Source organism: Jaculus jaculus, chromosome 11 (assembly GCF_020740685.1).
Source record: "Jaculus jaculus isolate mJacJac1 chromosome 11, mJacJac1.mat.Y.cur, whole genome shotgun sequence".
In the NCBI taxonomy this organism is placed as follows: Eukaryota; Metazoa; Chordata; class Mammalia; order Rodentia; family Dipodidae; genus Jaculus; species Jaculus jaculus.
This window is the reverse complement of record NC_059112.1, coordinates 101,057,364-101,062,813: the sequence shown is the minus strand read 5'-3', so window position 1 is coordinate 101,062,813 and position 5,450 is coordinate 101,057,364.

Here is a 5,450-nt window from a genome sequence, read left to right as displayed (position 1 = left end):
ATTTTTCTGTCAGATTCCAAATCCTTACTGGTGCTGTGTTGTAGAGTTCAAAGAAAGCGTTTCACATCAAGAAATGTCATGGTTGCTAGAAATAATTTTGTCACATCCTCTTGAAGTTTTCCTCTTTGCAAGTTCAGAGGTTTCAGTTAGATTCAAATTTTCTAATACCTCTTTGAAAACAAATATAAAAGGGCACCTCATTTTTTAAAACCCCAGAATCCAAATAAAGTACTTTATTGTCTCCATCTTAAAAGGCAAAAAAAAAAGAAGATTTTACCAATAAATGATGCACAAGTGCCTTATTTTCTGGTCATTTAAGGCTGCTTCAGATGCTTGCTGTAATTTTTTAAAACATTTTATTTATATATCTATTTGAAAGGGTTAGAGAGGAAGAGAGAAAGAGAGAGAGAGGAACTCCAGATGCATGTGCCACCTTGTGCATCTGGCTTACATGGGTACTGGATTCTCAAACCTGCGTCACAGGCAAGTGCCTCAATCGCTAAGCCATCTCTCCAGCACTCTTGCTGTAATTTTGTCTTTGCATTTGTATGTCCCTTATCAAAGGCAGTTGAGCTGAATGTTATCAATTCTGTACATTTGGTGTCTGTAGAATTCTCAAATCCAGCACAATGAAAGTGGACCCTATGTTGGTCATAAAGCCATTATCACAGGTATAATGATTTGGATGAAATGTCCCCTACCATAGGCTCACGTGTTTTGAAGACTTGATCTTCAGCTTCTTGGGGAAACTGGGAATTTGGGAAGTGGAGACTTGCTGGTAGATGCGAGTCTCTGGGGACGGCCTTTGGATAGTGTTGTTCAGCCCCAAGCCCTGTATTTGGACTACTTGTACCCAGCTAATGTGACACTCTGCTGTCTTTTTATGTCATAGTTTCTCCATGATGATGAAGTTTCCTCTCACAACTGTCAGGAGAAGCAAACCCTTTCCTTCCATAAGCTACTTCTGGCCAGGTGTTTTGTTCCAGCAACACGAAGGTAACTGCTACAAGTCTCATTATTTTCCATAGGAATCTTTTTTTTTTTTTTCCCACAGTGAATCATCGCAATTTTGGATAAAATATAGATTAAAAACCTTCTCAAGGCACCTCATTTAGTTATGTATTCAACAAATCAGTCAATATAGGCAGTATGTACCAGGCAGTGCACCAGACATTATGGACAATGATCCCTCTGCTCCTTCACAAAGATAAAGTATGGAGGGCAGGAGAGCAAGAGAGATGGCTTAGCTGTTAAGGCAATTGCCTGCAAAGCCAAAGGACCCAGGTTCAATTCCTCAGGACCCACGTAAGCCAGACCCACAAAGTGGCACATGTGTCTGGAATTTGTTTGCAGTGGCTGGAGGCCCTGGGACATCTAGTCTCTCTCTCTCTCTCTCTCTCTCTCTCTCTCTCTCTCTCTCTCTCTCTGTGTGTGTATGTGTGTGTGTGTGTGTGTCCCTCTCTCTCTCACACACACACACCCTCTCTTTCTCTGTCTCAAATAAATAAGTAAGCTATAAGAGAAAGAAAGGGTATAGAACATGGACATTGACTAACCATCATGGGATAGCCATGAAAATAGATAACCTTAGGTTTTCATATTCTCTTAACATTTCTAGGTAATTGTTGCAGTTACCATCTTGTTACTGGGACAAACACTTGACCGAAAGCAGCTTGTGGGAGGAAAGATTTTATTTCAGGCTTAGAGATACCAGGAGAAGCTTCATCATGGCAGCAGGAGCTGGCTCACTTCATCACACATCCACAGCAGAGACAACAACCCGCACCAGCAAGCAGGAGCTGACTCTGAACACACCTTAAGGCTGGACTCAAGGTCCACCCCCAGTGACACACCTCCTCCAGCAGACCTCCACCTCCAGAAGACTAGGAAGGAAGCTGATGCTCTCACAACTCATAACCACAACCCCAGGGTGAATAACAGCAATCCCACTGAGGAGGCCCCTCAGTGGAGTGGGGGCAGGGAGGAGGGAAATGGTGTCAACACATGATGTGTCTATACAATGTTTTTACTTAATCAAAAATTAATCCTGGTCTAGAGAGATGACTTAGCAGTTAAGGCGCTTACCTGTGAAGCCTAAGGACTCAGGTTTGATTCCCCAGGACCCACGTAAGCCAGATGCACAAAGTGGTGCATGTGACTAGAGTTAGTTTTCAGTGGCTGGAGGCCCTGTTGTGCCCATTCTCTCTCTCTGTAATAAATAAACGAAATATTTAAAAACCAGAATGGGGAGATGGTTCAGTGGCTAAAGGCATTTGCTTACAAAGCCTGACAGCCTGGGTTTGATTCCCCGGTGTTCATTTAAATTCAGATGCACTAAGTAGTGCATGCTTTTGCAGTTCATTTGCAGTAGCACAAGGCTCTGACATGCCCATTCTCATTCTCTCCCTGTCTCTCTGTCTCTCTCTCTCTCCTTGCAAATAAATAAATAAGAATATTTAAAAAAAAATTCCTGAGGTATGGGGCCACTTGCATTCAAACCAACACAATAATCCACCTGGGGGAAATTACTGTATTTTTCAAGCCTTAACTTCCTCATCTGTACAGTAAACTTAGTTAGAGCACCTCACAGTGACATTTGGGCATTTGAGATGAAGGCAAGGAGCAGCATTCAATCATGATGGATTGTCAACAGACTGGAAGTGTTATTCATATCCATTATTATTATCATTACTATGATTATATTTGCTTATCATTGATCCTTGACCACTGACAGCCAGGCTAACTGGGCAGGTAGCTGGGCTTTTACCTTTTGTATGTATTGGAGTTGTCAGAAATATGCTGAGACAAGAGAGACAAGTATACTGGCCCAAGGAAGGAGGAGATCCTGGGAGAAGCTGATGAGGGATTGGCAAGAGCTGCAGAGGAGGGAAAGAACCCAAGCAAGGGTAAAATTTCAGGGTCGTCTCAGAGTAGTCCCCAGAAGCAGAAGTTGGGAGAATTTATCCATTGACAGTATATCTAGTGTGCGTCCCTGATGAGTCTATCTAGTTTTTTTTTTTTTTTTAATCTCAGCCCAATATTTATTTGTTTGTTTACTTATATAATAGATATAAATGGTGGAGATTAAACTCAGGACATTATAGATGCTAATCAAGCACTTTACCACCTGGGCTGCATCGTCAGCCACAGGCCCATTTTTTTTCTAACTCACAAGTGTTAACTGTTTCCTGCTGTTATAGTTGGTAAAGTATGGGCAATAGAAATTTATATGGTTCGTGATTCATGAGGTTGGAAAGTTCAAGAACGCAGCTCCTGCGTCTGGCAGCGGGCTCTGAGCTGAGTCATAAGATGGAAGAAGGGCAAGTGATCATGTGTGAGACATAGAGAAGAAATCACCCGGAACGTAGCTCCTTATCAGAGCCCACTCTGGTGATAATTCCTGTGAGCCCTTTCCCTCAGCGCTCTCATGACCTAATTACCTCTTAAAGGTCCTGCCTCTTAATGTGGTTACCATGGCAATCTAATTTTAACATGAATTTTGGAGGGACATTCAAGTCATAGCACTGTGATACTTTGAGGAATTGATTCGGTCTTTGTGATTTGCATTTTTTTTTGTGTGTGTATAAAATAAGGATAATGATCCACTTTTTGTAAGGATGTACACTGAGATGTTTTCATGTTCACCGATTCATTTGACAAACGTAAACAGAGCATCTGCTGGAGGAGGTCAGACTCAGGGTTAAGTGTTACTCTGCTGAAATGAATCTGACACGGGCTCTGCCTTGTAGACCTCGGCGATATACAGAGGAGGAGGCAGACACACCAATTACACACTCTGTGTCCTTCCTGCTACATTACCTCTCTTTTTCTTTCTTCTTTCTTTTTTTTTCTTTTTCTCTGCCTCCTTCTCTATGCCACGGTTGTTACTTTCTTCCTTCCATCCATCCCATTTCCTTCCACCTTTCATTTCATCTCTGCATTTCTAGCTCGACTACCCTCCACTCTACTACCCCACCATACCTAGCTTATATCAACTGGAGACTATCTACAATGTTGCCCTGCCAGGTTCTTTCCTGTCTTCTGCTATAGTCTTCCCAGCTCCCATTTGAAGGCTGCACAGTCTATGAAGTTCTGGAAAATTCAGTTCAACTTCCACACTCAGATGTGTCCAGAGGTGACTAGCCATCCTGAGTATCCCATATTTGGAAATGTCCCATAGAACTTATGGTTGACTGCATCAGCTACGAGAAGTGGGGGTGGGGGTGCGGAAACAGAGGTGTTTTGCAGATCAGCACACTCCTCAGAACATTAGGCTGGGAGTCAGGCATTTTGGATTTCAATTCTAGTTCTGGGGACAGCTGCACAATCATAGACATAGTTTTTCTTGTCCAGATGGTATAGAGGTTAAACTCACTATTATGTTAGGATGTTCCTGATCTTCTTGCCTAGTAACTCTGGCCCTAATTTTCTTATTTCTCCCTCCTCCATGGTGTTTCATTGTGGGAATGGCACCTACTAGGTGCTCAGGTAACACTAATAACCAACTTAGGTTTTCTTTCTATGATTCTGGGGGATGGTTGGGGGTTGGAAAAGAAATTCTATATTTGGGGTCCTGGAAGCTGACTGTTGCTCAGCTGATGTACCAAGCAGTCCCAGGTAGCTGCTTCATATAAAAAGGTGAACCCTGCTGACTTTTATCAAATGCCACATAATCAAGCTTAAATGCCATCATGTGGAAGCTCTGGAGGCTCAGAAGCCTGAATGTGATGAAACATCTTCAGATGCCAGGGGAAGTAGTTGAGGGACCACTGTTGAGGGTCACTTCCTCGCCTCCCTTTCTCGAGAACCTTTGCTTGGCTCCATTATCCTATCACTTAGCCCTCTGTGTCTTACTGTATCAGTCTCATACTTATATCAACTCATCTGTCTGTTCTTACTGGGATGGAAGTTTGTAAGCACCTACCACAGTACCTGTGACATGGTAGGCATTCAGTAAATATTTCTTCCTTTTTTTTTTCTAGGTAGGGTCTCACTCTAGTTCAGGCTGACCTGACATTCACTCTGTAGTCTCAGGGTGGCTTCGAACTCACCATGATCCTCCTACTTCTGCCTCCTGAGTGCTGGGATTAAAGACATGCACCAGCCACTCATGGCAATAAATATTTCATGAAATCACGAATGAGTGAAAATATTTGGAGGATGAGATTGTAAAGATTTTATCTCTCCTATTGTAATGACAGCCCCATAAAGTCTTACTTTATTATTTATCTTCAAGGAGAGAGCAAGAGAAGGAGAGAGAGAGAGAGAGGGAGGGAGAGAGAGAGAGAGAGAGAGTACAGGTGTACTAAGGCCTCTATTCCATGCAAATGAACTCCAGATGTATATGACACTTTGTGCAACTGGTTTTATGTGGGTGCTAGGGAATCGAACCTGGGTCACTGGGCTTTGTAGGCCAGTGACCATCTCTCCAGCCCAACGATGTCTTTTTT